The 19,099-nt window shown below is 39.3% G+C and overlaps 1 long non-coding RNA gene across 3 annotated transcripts in view; it reads left to right on the forward strand.

The window, feature by feature from the left end:
• Window positions 1–15,932, forward strand: part of LOC139793080 (uncharacterized) — an 80,717-nt gene extending 64,785 nt beyond the window's left edge. For 2 of the 3 annotated variants that reach the window (XR_011724486.1, XR_011724488.1), the window contains one exon: window positions 10,515–10,619. This is a non-coding gene — a long non-coding RNA (uncharacterized lncRNA). Of the gene's footprint in view, window positions 1–10,514; window positions 10,620–15,819 lie in introns of those variants that run through there. The other variant, XR_011724487.1, reaches the window with a different exon arrangement.
• The last annotated feature ends 3,167 nt before the right edge of the window (window positions 15,933–19,099 follow it).

A 19,099-nucleotide genomic window follows, 5' to 3' on the forward strand; every position in this document is an offset into this window, starting at 1 on the left:
AAAGAAAGCACAAGAGTCTATGCTAAACAAGAGGTAATTCCAACCTGTATCAAGAGTTTTGTGCATATTGACAGAACATAACTACAAAGCAGTAATTCACCAAACAGATCTTGTATTCTTTCCCATTCACTCCACCACAAGGATGAATCCTTGAGATCAGCTACACTGGAGCATAACAACTCTGTTACTCCCCACTAGTGAGATTAATAAAGGAGATTAGAATTTTCAGCCATTGTATCCTAAATAAGCTAAAATGGTATATTCCTCATCTGAAAACTTTCCCTTTCATTGCTGGCCTCCATCATTCCTTAATGGAACTTGCTGTTCTAGTGAGGCATCTCTGTATGCATAAAAATAATCAATTAAAAAAAAACATTTCTATATTTTAGAAACATCCCATTCTCTTGAGTATCCAGAAAATTACCAGTTCCAGAAAAAAGAATTACAGAGCTCAAGATTAAATTTGTCAAACAAGTCATCTTGCCTATCTACCCTTTGTATTACAGTGTAACAGAGCCTTCTACTTCCCATTTTCTTGAGCAATAAAACAAACTATGTAGATCTAGCTTAAGATGACCCCCAAACTAAATTATTTGGCCTTTGGCATAGATTTTAATGAGTAGTAGTTTAGATTTTTTAAATTTCCATTTTCAAGGAGAAAGACTTCTTTATTTTTGTCTCAATTTTTAGTTTGCAAAACTAATGTGGACCTAGGACTGTATTTTTAAAACGGTGGTTGGCAGCTGTCTGATCGAGGGCTAGGAGATGGGTTCATCTCCTTTTATCTCTGTGATTTACAGGATTTTGTGGCAAGGACTATAAAGTGTTATTACAATTCAATGTGTGCTACTGCTCTCTAAGGAAAGGGCAACCTATTAGGAAAAAGGCACAGAACCCAATGTAATTTGAAAATAACAGAGCATAACTGGTATTTCTTTAAAACAGGCTTATATGGAAGGGAACCAGAGGTTAACTGTGCAAAATAATATTACTGCACATCCAAATGCCATTTCTAAATGTTATAGTACATTAAAGTATACTGCAGTGAATTAATAGCCCTAATAGCTATGATAAGCATGAGTGGACTTGAGGAGGTATCCTGCAGCTGCTTTCTGTCAAATATAAGTAATATTAAGGAAACAAGCGTACAATTGCTTTTGATCAGAGTTAATGAGACATTAACAGTGAACAGTTTTAGACCAAAACTTCTTTATTGTATTTTAGTAAAATATTGCTAAACACTTTTTCTACAGTGACAGAAATGGAATGGTCTTGCAGAGGAATCTGGCAAGCCTGTATAACATGCAGGTTGCTTTCCCATTTACGTTATCACTGGTAGGGGTCCCTCAAGGCAAATAGGTTTCAATTCAGCCTTGGCTAGTGCAACTTAATGACCTTTCCACACTTTGGCATCACTGTCACCAGTGGATATTGGTGTAGCTGTCCCAGTATTCAGCAAAAGCCAAGTCAATGCAACTGATGCTGACAAAATATTATTGACAAGGGCCATATCTAACTGGTGGCTTTCAGCTGCTGAGGTGCTATGAGAAAGAACATGGTAAATTATTGCTGTTCTTTTTAAAGGCTTCTTAAAGCCTCTAGCCTTGTGATGGGACAGGTCATCTTCAAAAGAAGCCACTCAGTGCTGTGGAAGGATAAGTGGATGGCTCTCAGAAATTTTTTAAGTTAATCAGAAGACTCAGACATTATTTTATCTATTTCTTTCCAGAAAACATGGGGAAAAAACCCATGCTCTGCTTTTGATAAGTCTCCCCTGGAAAGGCTCCAGGAGTGTATTGGAAATTCTGTTGCTCCACAGCCCCTCCATGGCCCCAGCACTTATTGCTACTGTGCAGATCTGATGGAAAGACAGAGGCAAAAGGCTCTCAGTGGACTGTGTATTGTTTCACGATCCGTGAGGCTGTATTTATAAACCAAGTCTGCAGACATCCAGGATAGAGGGGTGCCAAAGGGTTCCAGGTAGCTGCACAGCCCTGTATCTGTAAATAGAGACACAATTCACTCTGTGTTCAGAGTGTTTTGGAGCTATGTGCTCCTAAATTTGAGAGAGGATTCCAGAGATACAGAAGAGAAATAGCACAGAGATATTTACTGCCAAAAGAAAACCACTCTGAAGGCTGGCCCACAAATTACTATTGAATGATTACCAGGAGAAACTTAAAGCTCTCTGAATTTCTCTTGCATCTGTCTTAGAGAAAGTTCTCTCAAGTAATGAGGCACAAAAATTTCCTTGAACTTTCATATATGTACTGATCTGTTATTGCCTTAAGTAAAGAGGTACTCCGTAAATAACGGTGTTACAATGCAATGCACACTCTGGAGCATTGTAATCCTAGACATAATTGTAACAGCAGGGCTGTGTTGCCCTGCTAAATAGAGATCTGTAATTCAGACCATGCAGAATAGAGTGTGGGTTGTACCTCTCAGTATCATAAATTTAAGGTGGAAATTTTAATCTTAGCACTACATCGCAACTTTCTTCACTGTGTGGCTTTTGCTGTCAGCTGCAAGGATAAAATTCTTCATCAATTCTGTGATAACAGGACTCCCTGGGGATCATCACCCAAGTGTCTCCAGCCAATTAAGGTTTTTAACTTAGCCAATCCAGCAAAAATATTCTTTAACACCAATTAACACAATCCATTCATTGTTATGAGAGTTTGACGATTGTGCCAGCTTATGCAGACCTTGGAATACGTACAGAAAACCCCCCACAGCCTGAATGAAACATCATCTTGTTATGGAAATAGCATCCTGATATTTTTACCTGTAATGTGATAACAGAGGATGAATGAATGCTTCAGGATAGATGTTCAATTAAATCTCTTGTTTACATTCCTGAAGTACCACCACTATACATTTTAGGTTGTTCTACATTACTACATTACTAGGAGCAAAATATATTATTAAAGTTATTTAAAGAAGTTACCTCTTACCTCTAAGCAAGTGGTACTGAGAGGGTTTGAGGGTATTTTTTCAGCCTCAGTTATATTATTTCCCCCAAACAAGCTTTTAATTATAGCGTAAAGGAGAAAAAAAGATTTATGGTTTGATGACAGTGAAGGCAATAATCCCAACAAATAGAGGATAGAGTCTAATAAAAATCAGTTATGATTTTTTGCTTTGTCCCTGACTATGTAATTTCCTAGTTCTATCTCTGGGAGGACACACACTGCACTGCCTGATCTCCTGAGGCTCTCTAAAGTCATCTTTCACTCTTACATTTCAGCAGCAAGCACTTACAGCAAACTTTCATTCCATCTAACAGCTGCATATTACCTAAGAAACCTCAGCTCCAGGATTGTTCAGTGTGATTCTTGGAACATAAAAATGATTGTTTTTCATTGAAATGTTCTGGCCCAATTTGATCCACTGAGACCAGCGAGTAGCAAATACCTGAAATAAAGCATTTTCAGATGACAGGATAAAAGGAGTGAGAATTAGGAGACTGAGGGTATTAGTTCTTGCTCTGCCACAAGCTACCTGCACAGCTTTGGCCAAACAGCTTTCTTTCTTGTGTTTTCTTTCCTCTGTTCCCTCCACTTCAGTTGCAAGCTTTATGTATTTGTTTGCACAGTGCAATTCCATCTAAGAAAGAGCACATTTACAAAACCAGGCATGCTTTCTCTCTCTCATTAACTTCAGCAGTGTCATCTTGTTGTGAGCTTTGGATTTGTTTTTTTTTTAAGGATGAGGATTTGGCACATCAGCTGCAGAAACTGCATATTTTTGTTTTGAGAGAAAGTAATTTTCTGGGGTTTGATCTCACTCCTTCCTTTCTGCTGAGTTGTGGGAGCAGTGAGATGTGTGTGGAAGGGGATGCTCATAATCCCTGTGCAGGCAGCTGGGAAGAGATTCTGTCCTCTCTGTCCCAGACCCACCTAACCAGTACCTAGAGTGGGGTTTCTTCAGCTGGCTTCAGGAAAACAGTGCTTACTTGGCTAAGAGATAATTCAAACATGAATTTGATACACGAATTACAAGGAAGGTGGTAAACAGCAAAAATGTGAAGGTTCCCTTGTGCCTACATTGTGTTTGGGTTTGTGTCTAGATAGGTTTTTATCCAGCTTCAGTCATTACATTTTAAGGACTTGGGCAATTTTCCTCCATCACCAGATTGATTGAGACAGGGTGAATTTTCCCACCTCTTTCAGGAACCTAGCTGGGTCACCAGGAGGACTAAGTTAAGACTGGCCCATTTCAGCAGGTGACAAAAAGCTACTTAAGGCACTTATCTGATGAGGCATCTGATACCTTGCTTGATAAAGCCAAATCAGATGAGAGTGCAGTGGAAAGCAGATCTCCTCCTGTCCCTGGAAATGAGAAAACCCTCCATTTCCTAGGCCTTTAGCCTTCAAATGATCAGTGAACCCCAGTATTACACTGGGGATTTGTTAGGAAAAAGTCTCCATAGGACATGGAAATGGTGGGGAATGTGTGGTGGCAGGGAAGGAGAAATCAGCCTTCAAGCAGGTGAAAACAATTAGGGAAGAGACTGTGACCTATCCTGCACAAGTTATTAACAGGCATTCCCATATGATTTTTATTAATAAAATTGTGGCCTAATTATGCCACCTGACTTGAATTTTGTTTTACTTTCTATGCTTCTGGGACAAGAAGCAAAATATATTCAGAAGAAATGAGGTGATGTTCCTGGAGACAAAAAATTCCTGACATTTTTAAAGACATATTAAACAGTATACTAGCAACTTTGCTTATGAGGAAACAGACAAAATAATGAAAACAAGGAGATGAACACTAGAAAAATAGCAGAAATGGAGCAAAAAGGAAGAGCAGAGCAATGTGGAAGAAATGAAGGACACAGTGCAGCTTCTTAACTTCAGAGGGAAAAACATTCTTGTCGAATACCGAGCATAACACGTAGGAACAATGAATACTTGTTAAATCCTGTACAGAAGTGTGAAGGGTATATAAATGTCTGCCAATATATCCTTTCCTAAAAAGATCCAGCAAGCCAGGGCAAAATTATGCAGGCAGCTTCACAAAAGCATGATTTGAGGGAGCCAGTTCTCTCCTCTCCTGTCTTTTGGTGCTACTAGAAGATGAAGATCTGGAAAAACAGCTTTTTTTTTGTTTTAGCAATACAGTATACAGGCCTTAATTTATAAAGTCTTCCTGCAGCCTCAGTGGACTTGCTGAAGTTGAGAAAGTTCAAAAACATCTCAGGCTGAAGTTGTCCTCTTGTTTTCTCATTTTATTTATTTTTAGTTTGCAGCTTGCTTTTGTAAAGCCTTGTGTTACTATGGTTATAACTGTGATGGTCAAAGGACGTTGGCAAGCTAAAATATGCAGATCTTTACTGGAAGAAAACTAATACAGTGGGGAAAAAGGAGGTAATCTTCCTGGCATATAAGCCTTTCCTGTCAACTTTTTCCAATTGTACTGGTTGGTCTAATAAAAGATGCTATTCCTACCTACAAACTTATCTCCCCTGTGGAAAGACTGTAATTCATTTACCTCTCTAAAGGCCTCATAGCACCTTTGTTTTAATGCTGGAACAATTGTGAAGAATGTGTCTGTGTAAATGGGAGTCTAGATTTGAAGCACTAAAGGCAATTTGTGACATAACTCACTCACCATTTTTTTTTTTGTTATTTTGGTCCCAAATGCATAGCGTAACTCACGTAATCAGAAAGTGGATTTACAGAAGCCATTGTGGCTTTAATAGCTGAAGAAGTATTAGCAATTTAGGAAAAGGTAGTAGATAAAAAGACTGGAAAATTTAGCAAATGCTAATCCTTTTCCTTACTGAAAGACACTTGCCTCACCTGAGGCATCCCTCCTAGGGAAAAAAAAAAAAAAAAGAAAAAAATTAAGAAAAAAACCCAAGCTGCATTAAGATTTAACTGCAGGGTTGAATTTAATTTTGTTTTATCACATTTGTACACAGGAAATGTATGTGAATAACTGGTCCTTCCTGCAAAAGAGATCACCAGAGCCTTGCCTGGCATTTTTGTAATTGCTTATGCAAAGACTGTGGAATGTGGTGGAGAATGTGATGCCCTGTCAGTGATAAACTGTGTTTAAAAACAGTATAAAATAAACTATTGCTAATTAAAGTGTTTGAGGAGACTGGCACATCTATTGCTGCTTGTGCAAGAACAGTTTCTGTGTTCAAACACCAGCAGGAGGTGAACACAAAAGAGGCATTTTGCTCAGCAGAAGTACCAAGTGACAAATTATTTACTTTTGGGGTGGAATTTCAACCTTTTCTTCTTTTTTTTTAATGAGAGTATTAAGCAGGTTTTTGATATTTGATCAGTACTGAAAACCAACTATTAAGGATATAACAATATATCCCAGGTACCTCTTGCTGCAGCAGACAAACACTTTGGCAGGTAGGGATAGCAGAGACAGAGACATTACAGATTCTGCTGTCATTTTGTTGTATCAGCTTACCTTCCAAACCTGTCTAGACAAGAAAGGGAATAAACTGCTGTTTGACATGCAAGCAAGAAAATTTTTTCTGCTGCTTATGTGCACGTAAGATTGAAGGTTTTCTTTTGGACTTATTATTAGCACAACCAGAAACATTGCACTCCATCATTTTTTTATAGTAATTTATGTTGGTTTTATAGGGACAAAAATAGACAGAATAGTAAATCCTTTGTTCGCTTATGTTGGGGGAAAGTGAAACTAATCATGTTTATAACAGATTTACGCTGGAGTTTATATCAAGGCAAATGAAATCAGAAAACATTGCAAACATACATGTATTATGGACAGTAATGGGTACCAAGTGTAGAAAATGCAGTGTTACCACTTGAACTCCATTTTACCTTTCACAGCATTATTAGGCTGTTTTTTCGCTCATGTCAGCTGCTCAGAAGGCTAACATCTAATAGAAAAAAAAAAAAACAAAGAGAATTTTATATAACCAATATCTTTTAAGTCCTTGGATTTCCAAATTTCATGCTTCATCCAACGTGATTTCTTATGAGATTCAAAATCCAACACATTTTAAATTGACAAAATTATAGCTGAAGCAAAAGTTAAATAGAACTGCTAGGACTGGATTAGCATTTTTTTCTAGCAGAGGTAGAATTATATTAACAAATTTTGCCAAGGACTCTGCTACCTGTACTTGGGGAGCAGATAGCTTCAGAAGTTAGTACCTCCAGAGAAGTGGTTCATGTTTGTCTGGGTGGTTCTAAATGTATCAGCTTGTTTAAATAGCAAATTATTTTAAATATGAAAGGAGGCTTATTCCAAGAATTGTTATATTGAGTGTCGCAAAATTGCTTATTTTTTTTGCTTTTTTGCCTTTTTTTTCCTCCGTGAGAGCTAACCTTCTTCTGTTTCTGAAAAAGCTTAGCATTCATAAAGTAACAAATTATATTTCAGAACATAGCTCTTTATTACTCACCAGTTAAAGGGACTAAGAAAAGATTTCAGAAGATTCTTCTGACTGAGGTGCAGGCTCACAGGAAACAAAAGGAGCTTCCTGGAGACATTGTGAAGGCGTAGTTATTTGGTGACCACTTAACCTCTTGCAATCAGAAAGCAACAAAAGGACACATGGCATTTAGGTCACTACCAAAAAAGATGACATTAACCTGATCCTATTTCAATGGAGTTCTGAATTCTGAAACACTAATAAGGGAAGTAACATAGGGGAAGGAATATAAAGAGCAAAAGCATTGAAAAATGCAACAGACCAATAGCAAAGGACAACAGATTTTAGAGAATACTGTTTTCAGTTCCCCTGCTTTTGAAGCTGAAGAGTACAAGAAAGCAGAGGTCAGGCAGTAAGTTATCAGCTGAGATATTTCAGGGACCTGGGATTCTTCTCTGTCTGAAAGCATTGGAGAATTTTGCTGTGCATTAACCACCCAACTCCGGTTTTTGCCTCTTGTTGATTGTGCTTTTGATGTTGATGGATAGTTGGTTATGCTGTATTTGTGGTACATGGGAAGCAATGGGCCACCTTCTTTGTTACCTGTTTGTCTCTGAATAGACCAATGCTCAGCAAAGCTCTTCTCTGTCTTGTGAGGGGCTGGTAGCACTTACATTCCTGAAGCATTTCAACTCTAGATGGTTAGTAATGGAAAAATTCAACCTCAGCCCTGAAACACCAGTTTTGAGAAAACCAATGCATTTCCACAAGAAGTCTCTACAAGTTGGCCTGACTCAATAAACATTTTGTTGGAAATCTACTGTCTGGAACTACCTAAAAAATAGAAATATCTCTATGAACTTACATTTTCAATCTTATCTTTCCCCTGTCCTTCTACGTATGCATCAAAACACATTCTAAGTATGTGTCAGGTACTATTTTCCTTAGGTTCCTTGTCCCAGTTGTTTGAGGGAAGATGGATAACAATTTAGTGCATCTTTCATATCCAGCCCTTTGGTGGATAATCCTATGTGCTGGTTGGTCTGAACCTTGAATACTACATAGAATTATTACATTTTTAATAGATTAACTTTTTTTAAAATTTATTTTCATGAGGGCAAAGAAATATATTTATCTTTAATCTCTCTGTCCATGGTTAAGCTTGGTAACAGAAGCATTTGCTCCATCTCACCTCAAAAATCAAGCTTCAGACATAAAAAAAACATGGAAAGCACAAAAAGTTAAAAGCAACTGAAAACCTAGATCTGATAATGGACAATTTTTAGCATAGCTGTCACTGCTGGTTATATGTTAATCCTTTTGTAAAAACTCCCACATAGCGTACAAAATGTACATAAATGAATACCACATATAGCTGATAATCACAAATGTTGTAAGCATGACAGTTTTATTAGTGCTAATGATACTATTTTACCTACTCACAAAACCCATGGCAAGCAGGTTAATACTTTTAAATTGGCTGAATCTCTCTCAACTGTCAGTGCTATACTTGCCCTGAAATTCCAGAAGGATTTATTGCAGTTTGGGTCTCCCACCTTTAGGGCAACCACTTAGAAGCGCCCTGGAGGGGCTCAGTATTTAGCAGCAGATCAGCATTTCTAAGGGCAGCTCCTCGAAGGTAACTCATTTGGCAGAAGTCAATGCATAAGACACATATAGCCCTGCCAACAGCATAAGAACAGCTGCTCTACAATTCAGCTGAAACGGGGAGAAAGGATGCATTTAAGGAGACACAATACATTTCCCCGGTTGACTTGGCATAACCTGATGTGATTTTCCTTTCAATTTGCTGCAGTCCCACATGTAAGTCAAAGGGAGCAGTGACACATGTATGGGCAGCAGCTGGAACAGTAAACTTGCTTGGGCATTGCTGGTATGTTGGGGGGTTTTGTTTGTTGTTTGAGAGTTTGTTTGGGGTTTTGTTTGGTTGTGTGTTTTTTAATGTTAAGCTTTTGCTATGATTCCAGGATAGTGACATAATTTATTTCCCTCTTAATAGGGTGTATTTTGACCTGATGATGTGTTGCCCTTATGGTTTGATGGACGTGTGTTTACTGGGACAGCAGTAATGCTTCATTCATCTTAGTAAACTGTGGGCAAATGGAAAAAAGGTTGCATTTTGTTGTCATCTTTTTACGGCTAGCATTCTGGATGCCCTGAAATCTTCTGGCTGCTCTACCCACATTCATTTGGAAGGTAGAGTGGAAAGTCTCATCTTTCAGTCTAAGATAACATCAGTCTTTTCCATTGCAAAAGAGATCCACAAGAGTAAAGCCTTTACAGAAATCAGTTCACTAGGGTTCAGTGGGTGTCACTCATCTTTTAAAAACCACATTGTGAAATTCCCCTAAATAAGGTGAGGAGGAGGGCAAAGTTTGTTCTTTCTATGTTGCAAAACCTACATTCCTGCTCTAGGAATGTACAATTCACTTGGAAGAAGCAGCAGCCGGGGAATTCTGAAATGGTCACAGTCAACAACCAACACTCAAGACCTGTTGCTGGAAATCCTTCCCTAGAAATCTTGCTGTCTTTACCCATTTGGCAGGGATATAAAACCTGCTTCTGGAAACAAATTTAAAAAAACCTACATCTCTTAAACCTTTGATATCCACAGAGCGAAAAGCAATGGGGAAAGAAAGCTTTTCATACTGTCCTGGCACTCTCAGTACGATTGGAGTACAAAGCACAAAGCCTGCACTGGGCAATTCTGTTGTTCTTTTGGGTACCTGTAGAAACAGCTTAGAGCACCCTCCTCCTCCTCAGCAATCTCCATCTTAAGTGTTCTGCAAATAAGAGTTTGTGTTATTGCTAATGGTATATGATTTCTCATACCTTTTAACTCTCCTGCAGCGAGAATGGGAACAACCTCTAGAGACAGCAGTAAGAGTTTCTGAAATGTGGGTGATAAAGATGCTGAAGTCTGCAGATGTAAATGGCTTTGGATGATGGAAAGTGAAAACAAAAACAATATCAACGGAGGATGCTTTTGGTGTTCTGCAATTCTTATCCTTTGTGAGGGAGAAGAAAGCAGCGGAGTTTATTTTATACAAAATCAGAAGAAAGCTTTATGCTTTTGGGGTTTTTTTATTTAAAGGTATACCTTATTATTATATAGAAATACTGCCATGGATTTCCTGCTAGAACTATAGAGATAAAACAACAATCAGCACAACCAAACCAAAGAAAAGAGAGCCCAAAGAAATTCAGACTTGGCTGCATTGTGCTGGCAAGTAAGAAAGTCTAACTCAAGTAAACCAACAATACTGATGGTGTTCAGCACTGTCCTGATTGATGAGCACCATCAGTAAGCTCATGCCTAGAGCTAAACTAGAGTGAAGCATCAGTGCACTGAAGGATGTGGCTGTCACCAGCACAAGACTTTACAAGCATGAGAAATGCACTGACAGGACTCACCTGAACTTCAAAAGCAAATGTAAAGTCCTGCCCATGACGTGGGGGAATCCTATGCTGTAGCACAGGCTAGAGGCTGGCAGGAAGGCAGCTCTGCAGAAAAGGACTTGAGGTCTTGGTGAACAAAAAATGGCACAGGAGTCAGCAATGCACCCTCCTGGAAAGAGAGGTGGACCTCAGTTTGGGTTTCTTTAGCACAGGCACAGCTAGCAGGCTGGGAAATGGAATTATTCCCTTCTACATGGCACTGGAAAGGCTGCACAAGAAATGCTGTTCTCAGTCCAGGGTCACCGAGTCCAAGGGAGCCATGAACAAACTGGGCTGAATTCCGTGGCAGGTCATCAAGGTCTTTGGCAGCTGGAGAACACGAGACATGAGGAAAGGGAGCTGCAGTTGCTGTGTCTGCAGAAGGGAAAGTCAAGAGGAGAGCTAACTACATTCCACTGCCTAAGGAGGAGTTATAGAGAAGGGAAACCAAACCCTTCTCTGAGGCACTAAGTGAAATATAATAACAAGTTGCAGCAAGGGAAATTTGGACTGCTATACAATTTTTTTTTTTTTTTTTTTTTTTTTTTTTTTTTTTTCAGCAAAAGCGTTAAAGTCCTGGAGCCAAGAAAGTTTGTGGGAACTCCAGCACAAGGGATTTTTAAAGCTTGACAGGTAAAGGCTCTGAGCAACCCTGATCTGACTTTGAAATCACTTCTGCTTTGTAGCAGGAGGTTGGACTAGTTGACCTCCAAAAGTCTCTTCTGATGCAACCTTTCTATGATGGTATGCTTCTTTGAAATGATTTATTCACATGGGAAATTCAACTGTCCAGGATGAAAGAAAAGCAAAAGTTTACAAAATCCTATAAAACTGAGCAGAACTGATTAGAACTAAAAAAGTGTTTCTATATCACTGCCCTAAACTTCTGATTCATATCTCAATAGCTCGTTTAGCTAATGCAAGCACTCCAAAGACTAGTAGATAACAAACCAAATCCAGAAAGGAAGTTTAATACAACAGTATGGAGCAAGGGTCAGTCCAGGCACAGGGAGGCAGGAGATATTGATGTGTTCTGCCCTGTCAGTCTCTGCAGACTGATTAAGTGCTGTCTGAGTGCAGGTTTGCATCCTGACAAGTTTGTCTTGGGGCACACAAAATCTGAGCCCTAATTCCACTCTGCTTTTTGAAATGCAGTGAGGAGTTGCCTGTAGGCTCTCAGTGGAATAGGGATGTGGATCAGGGCTCCTAGAACAGAAACAGCTCTGCCAGGAGACAGAGTAGAGTTTTGTGAGAAGAGCTGTGCCTTAAGTCTGCAGTCCTTAACACAACAGTGGGTAAAAAGCACTCATATTCCTCTCTTCTCCCAGGGTTGACAGCCTGCCACCTCCTGAAGGCAGGCACAGACAGTCTTTCCTTCAGAAAGAGCTAGGCAAAGCAGAGGACACTTACTTTATTTTCTCTTTCTACATTAGCATAGAGGATAGTGAGCCCTTTGTGGAAGCAGAAGATGCTTTCTCAAAAGCGATGCTCTCCCTCCAACCCCAAAGCTTGAAGAGTGTCTCATGTCTCAGGAAAAGTCCTAATTTTCAGTCTGCAGCTTTGTGATGGGGGGAAGGAGAGAGGGAAAAGGAGACATTGCCAGCCCTGCTATGAGAGCTCTTCACCTGCTGAGAAAACATGTATTTATTTATTTTTTAAAGAGAGAAGAAGGCATAGAGTAAATAATGTTTGATCAGATCTTAGAGGCTTGTATTCTGCTTGTATTTGCACATGCTTCCAATAAAGGCTGAGTCTGTGGTCCTTATCAGTTTTTCACTGGGAAATTACTTATGCAAAGATATTTACTAACAAGCCAGAGAGCATTAAAGGTGTGTTTTACGAAGCATATTCAAAGAAAACAACACTCCCAAACTCAAGTATACATGAAAGAAGTGCAGACCCAATGAACACATCCTTGCATGATCCCATGGCACTATCACCTTCTGTATTTACATGAGAGCCAAGAGAATGTGGTCCATTTTACAGGTTGAGCCATGTTGTTTCTTCATGGGTACTTCTTCAGGTTTGTTCCTCAGAGAACAAGAGAAACTGCAGTGCTGGTTGAACATGTGATCAGTAACTGGGTGGATGTAGTAGCTTCTGCTGTTCTCTAGTAAATATATGCTCGAGTGTTTTTGCTGGTAAATCACTGCCTATGCTAATGAATAGTCCAGCACTGTGTCTTTGGCCTCTATTTTGGCAGTGGCAGCATAAACCAGAGCTCTCTCCTTCTTACGAAATGGGAGGTTTAGCTGTGGAATTCTCTAGATAACTTGTTCCAGTGTGGCTTAGGTTTTTTTTTATGTTGACTTGATTATATTCAGATTCCAATTTATCTACCAGACAGCATATTTACTCCTACAGCAAAGTGAACAGAGAAGTATTGTCTCTGTTACCAGACACTCGATCTACTAATTCCCTATCACTCTGATAATACATTATTTCATATTTGTGATGCCAAATAAATTCTTGTCCTGACAACACAAATAAGACCATGTAAATTGAGTTGCTCCTTTGAAATGGCTTTGTGCAACATTACCAAATATCTTGCATGCTTTTCAGACATTCAGAAACACTTATTGATTTCAGAAAACTCAGAATCCATATGGAGAACAGTGAACTTGCCTGCAGTGTTCTTTTTTCCCAAAAGAAGATTGTCCAAGATGGTTGCTTAAGAGATGGGAATGAAATCCACGCAGTCTTAAATTTGCATTTTCATGAAAGAATGTTCTTACTTCCAGACCTCTATCAAATCTGCTTATGTTCTTCACAACATGATGTACCACAGCCTTTCCTTTGCAGAAGTGAAGCCCTGAGCCTATCAAATGATGAAGAATGTGAGTTAAGATAAGAAAAGATGTATTTTTAAAACCCTCTTTGCCAATGGGCTTCAAGCTCTAACTTGCCCCAGTTACTCTGACAGTTTCAGTTAACCTGGAAGATCATTATTTCTTTTCAATTTATAAAAGCTGCATCCACATTATAAAGCAGAAGATAATCCTTGTGTGTTAAGATAAATCCATGGACAGTGCTCACTTTAGTTCTAATTCTAATTAGAATTGCATGTTTATTGTGGAAATGTAAAGCAGTATAATTTAATCTTTCATATTGCCAACACTGACCATATTACTTTGGTATTATAAGTTTTCCTTTCACATATATAGCAATATAAAAAGGATTATTAACCTAAGTCCTGTCGTACAAACACTGATACATACAGTGAAGCAATTACATTACAGCAGTAAATATATAGGGGCAGAGAGCTCCTCCCACCACAGTGAAGAGCAATCTAGCCACTAACTTAAATGAGTGCAAGACTAGGTCTGTATTCTAAAGGACACAAAATGCATCTTTATAGCTACAGTTAATGACAACGTCAAAGTAAAAATATTTGTCAAATAATAAATTGTATGCAACAGTCACTGCCATCTAAAAATCACACCCAAACCAAAAATTCTGATTGCAAGTGGTATTTATATCATCAATCAGAACATTTACAACATCTGGAGAGGGTAATAATTGCTACAGCTTGGATTTAAGTCCAAATAGCAAGTAGCAGGGGCTCACCTTCATCAGATCTCAGACACCAAAACCCTGCAAGCTGCTGGGGACTTGTGCCTACCAGCTTCCTAAGTGTCAGGAGCTTAATGGGGTAGATGGGCTCTGAAAGCACCAGTTTTCATTTGCCAGAGCTACTTCTCTACACAGCTTGGAGTACTTGGAGTACTCACTGGTTCTCCTTAAAAAGCGATTATGCTCCTTTCTTTCTATTCATATACCTGAGGCTGAAAGCTCTCACCTTGGAAATGAGAAACCAAGGTTTTGTTCTCTTCTCTACTGTGACCCTGATGAGGGAATGTCTGACTGTTCACTCATAAACCAGCTCATAAACTACTCTGTAGTAAAAGGTCCCTTTCCCCTTGCTGTTGAAGCACTATCATTACACAGGAAAAGGAATTAGAAGATGCAAAGTGAGCACAAAGGAGCCCACCTGAAGATGCAGAAGCACCTGTATGCTCACCTGAAAGTGAGGTGAAGGAACCTGCATAAGTTTCTTGCTGAGGGCTCTCACAGGTACATGAAACTCCTGTTGAAAATGAAATGTCTTCACCAAAAAGTGCAAAGGCTTTCCAGCTTTGTTTCTCCTTAGCTTTTCCATGTAATCAGCTTAAACTGAGCATGTAGCAGGATTCTCTGTGAGATGAAAAATTAGAGTTTGATTTTCACAAACTATGGCAATGAAATGAACTTGTGTTTGTCTTAGCCAGTACTCAGATTCCTTCCTGCATGGAAGGAGTTATACTTTCTGATCACATCAGAAAATCATCACATTGCTTTCAACAATTTGAATTCCTGGCTCCGGCTCTCTGTGAAACAAACCTGTGTAACTTTTAAGTTATTTGTAAAACCGGGTACTAAAACATGATAGCTTCATAGAATGGTAGCTGTCAGTCTAAAACAAAAGCTGGGAACTACAAGGAAACATAAACAAGACTTGGCAAAACTGGGAGTTAAGCACTGGCTTTCAGCTCTGTGCAGATTCCCAGAGGCTGTTCAGCATTTTGTATTTTTGTAGAACATTGCCTGTCTTTGCAGAGCAGGAGATGAGGCAGTCTGTTCAGCCAATAGAAAGAAAATCTGGCAAAATCCAGTGTAGCTAAGAGGAACAAAAATGTTTTCCGCCCCAAGGAAAAGCTTGAGTTTAAATAAGAACCAAATAGACCTTTTTCTGTCTTTGAAACAAAACATTAGCAAGAGGTTGTTTGTTGGTTATTTGGTTTGTTGGGGTTTTTTTGGGGTTTTTTTGATGTTTGAAAACACCTCTTTTATTCCTTTCTTATGGACTTTGCTGAAGAAATGAGTGGGTGGTAGTGTATTCAAAGCATGTCTTGTTATGTCTAATTGGCTATATAGAGAAATCAAACAGCCTCCTTCTTCAAAAATATATAGCACATTAATAAGGAATTATTGTTTTTTTGTAGGCCTGACTTTCCAGTGCCTAGGAGAAAAAAAAAAAACCACCAATTGTTCTTGAATTTAACCAAGACCCAGGTTTTCCAAAATATTATGAAGAACGATTGTCAGTCATCTCTCTAAAGCACCCCTTGATCAGATTTAATAGAAATAATATTGTTTTAATAAAATATTAAAAAAGAATATGTGTCAAAACATTCCCGTGACTTTATTTTATAACTGTTCATGATTTGTCTTGGGCTTTTTTAATCTCACAAATGAAGACCGTTCTGATGATAAAGTTCTAGCCAATTGACACTTTCTCTTAATTATTTTTGTAACATATTCATTGCAGAATTTGTTCAAGAAGAAGTTATTGTTTAATTTCCATGATGGATGTGCTAATTTCATGAGTATTAGATTAGTGGAGAGTATACAATTTGTATTAACATGCATATGTCATGAAAGAATACATATTTTTCCAGCTGTCTTCAAACAAAAACAAGCCCATGAGATACTGATTTGCTTTTGCAAAATCTACTCATGTGGATAGTTCCAGTTAATATTCATGTGAGTAAGGATTACATAATTCAATCTGCAGGTTTTTTGCATTTATTTTGCTTTGTTTTGCCTGATTTTTCTTTTGTGTTCATTCTCCTAGAAAACATACGCACGCTCATTTTTTTCTTGCAATTCCTTTCATAGCAAGATTAATTTTGATGTTAAACGTAGCCAGTAACAAACCAAAAGGCCAACCTTTCTTTTTTAAATAGGTGAACATTTCTGTGTTGTGAGGAACAATCCTGCACATCTAGGAAAACTGAAGGGGGGGCCTAACCATAGGTCTCTCACTCTCTAAATCCCTTCATGTCAATTCCTCTCACAAACAAAAGGACAGAGCATTTACAGGATGACAAAAAGGCAGCACAGACTTGCAGGATTTCATGCCAGATTAGTAGTTCCTATACTTTCTACTGTCCTAGCAGCCAGGAAGGCCCTCCTTCCAGACCTAGGGGTGCTCCTGAATCAGCCAGTCCATTGCTCCCATGTGCATCCCCAAGGATCACATTTTATCATTCTTGTCTTAAGGCTCATTTAGATTCACAGTTCTGGAGAATTACGTGGATTTTGGACAGACACAAAAATCTGTCTTGTCTTAAACTGCTGAGGCTCAAATATGGTCCTAGCTACGAGGTGGAAGTGATGATAAAGACAATACTTACAGCAACCTCAGTGCCCCAGATCTAGACTGGGGTACACTGAATTTCATTGCATCACACTGCAAGAAACTCGGGGCACAAAGGCACTCTTGATAAAGGATGGCAGACAGCAAAGTTCACCTCAAAATGGCAGCAGTACATGACCGTGGTTTTCCTCAGCAACAGAAGGTGGAAAGACCTCCTGACCTCCACAGAGGTGGCGTAATTTTAGCTATCAAAACAAGATCTAGCACCTAATTTCAAAACTGTGAGTGTGATCTCAACATTCAACAGTCACTGATTCCTGGAGGCACCTTTACCAAGTGTATCCTTTTTGACCCAAAATGTTGGGGAGCTGGGATCCAAAGAAGAGCAATACCTCAACCCCCCCAGAGGACCCTGGCTTCCATGACCTCAAGTCAAGCTTGCTTTGATATTGTACCTTCCATGAATGTCACTTCACTTTCTCTACCATTCCACCACTTCCACAGGAAGAGGTAAAAATAGGTATGAGCAATATCAGCCTGGGGGGAAGGTTTCCTGCTCCTGGGTCAAACAGGAAGGATGTGCCAGCACCAACACCTCATGTTCCTCCTATATTCCAGAGAAAACAGTGATCCATATCCAGCTGAGGCAAAGAAGAAATGTTGGTTGCTGTCCTCATACAAGTGTCCTACCTTGTATGATCCAGTGCACAGCAGATTTTGCCTGCAACTTTGGTTCAGGCCACAGAATCTGAACTGGAGGTTGCAATCCAGACACCTCTCTGTGTCTGGAGTTTTCTATCAGCTGGTCTAGGCAGCTCCCATTCCCCTTGTGGGACACTGACCTCCCTTATCCAAAACATCAAACATTTATTTTTTTTTTCAGAATGGTAGGATTTGCTCTCCATGCAGGTATCTAGGCACCTCAGGATTGCATATTTTGGCACCAAGGTTATGCTTTTTAACAGGACACAGTCCCATTTGGGTAAGCATTTGCCAGGATAGACATAAAGTGGTTACTATTCCTCTGTTATTCTTTTCAGTGACTAAATCTCCAGTAAGTTTCCAGTTGGACTTGGTGCTGGTTGCTTTTAGTGGAAGTTTTCAGCAGCTTTCAGGATAGGACTGCATTAAAAAGTCAGCTCATTCATATGCAGCTAGTGGTAAATAAACAAGTATGTCTCATTAAAATACATCTAGGAAAGTCTAAACTAATTTAACATCTAAATGGCTGATGATAAAGGGGCAAGGGAAACCCAGAAATATTAGCCTTTCAAAAAATTGGCGTAAGAATCATGAAATGAATGGAGATAAGCATCAAGGCATCTAGCATGAAAAGCAAAAATGAAAAAAAATGGCTGAGACAAAGTTACAGAAAGAGATAAAAGTCTGCGTGCACTGCAAGTGCAAAGACATGGCAGAAACGTGCTCAGCTTCCCCAACATGCTATTAAGATCTGAGAAAAACACTACTGAAATGTTACAAACTAATTAAATTGGGCATACGAAGAAACCAATGGGAATAAATTATTATGCAAATGCAAGGGTTTCTCTACAAAAAGCAACTGCTAGAAGTCAGTGTGGTTAAGCAAGGAGTGGGGTGGCTGTGGATCTGCCCAGGAGACACTGAAGGACCCTAAAGCTGCAGCATCGTGCTCAGGTGGGGATGGACCTGATCAAAGAAAGTGGGGTAAAATCCCACAGAAGGAGGGACGGTAGGAAGGAAAAATTTAGCTGGGACTTTTACAAAGGGAAAAAAAGACTGATGGGGGATGTTGCTAAAGCAACAGTGCCATCTGCTGCATCCTCCCCTATAGAAGCAAACTGATCCTGGCTGCCTCCCACTGCTGCAGCAGTGGCAGCAAACATGAGAGCTCCTGGGTAGCAGTGAGGACAAGATCAAAGCCAGCCATTCCTTCAGCATTTGTATCCATGTGTGCATTCAGGCCTCCTTAAAAAGTATTTCTAGACTGTCCTTGTTGGAGACATTGCCCATTTAAAAAAAAAAAAAAAATAAATATTTTCTCTCTCATGGCTTAGCAGGACCCTGTGCTCAGGCACTGGTGAAGGCTCAGTCCAGTTTAAAGCAGTCCATCAGCAAGACATACATCATGAATGTGTAACCAA

Source organism: Heliangelus exortis, chromosome 2 (genome assembly GCF_036169615.1).
Source record: "Heliangelus exortis chromosome 2, bHelExo1.hap1, whole genome shotgun sequence".
Taxonomy (NCBI): domain Eukaryota; kingdom Metazoa; phylum Chordata; class Aves; order Apodiformes; family Trochilidae; genus Heliangelus; species Heliangelus exortis.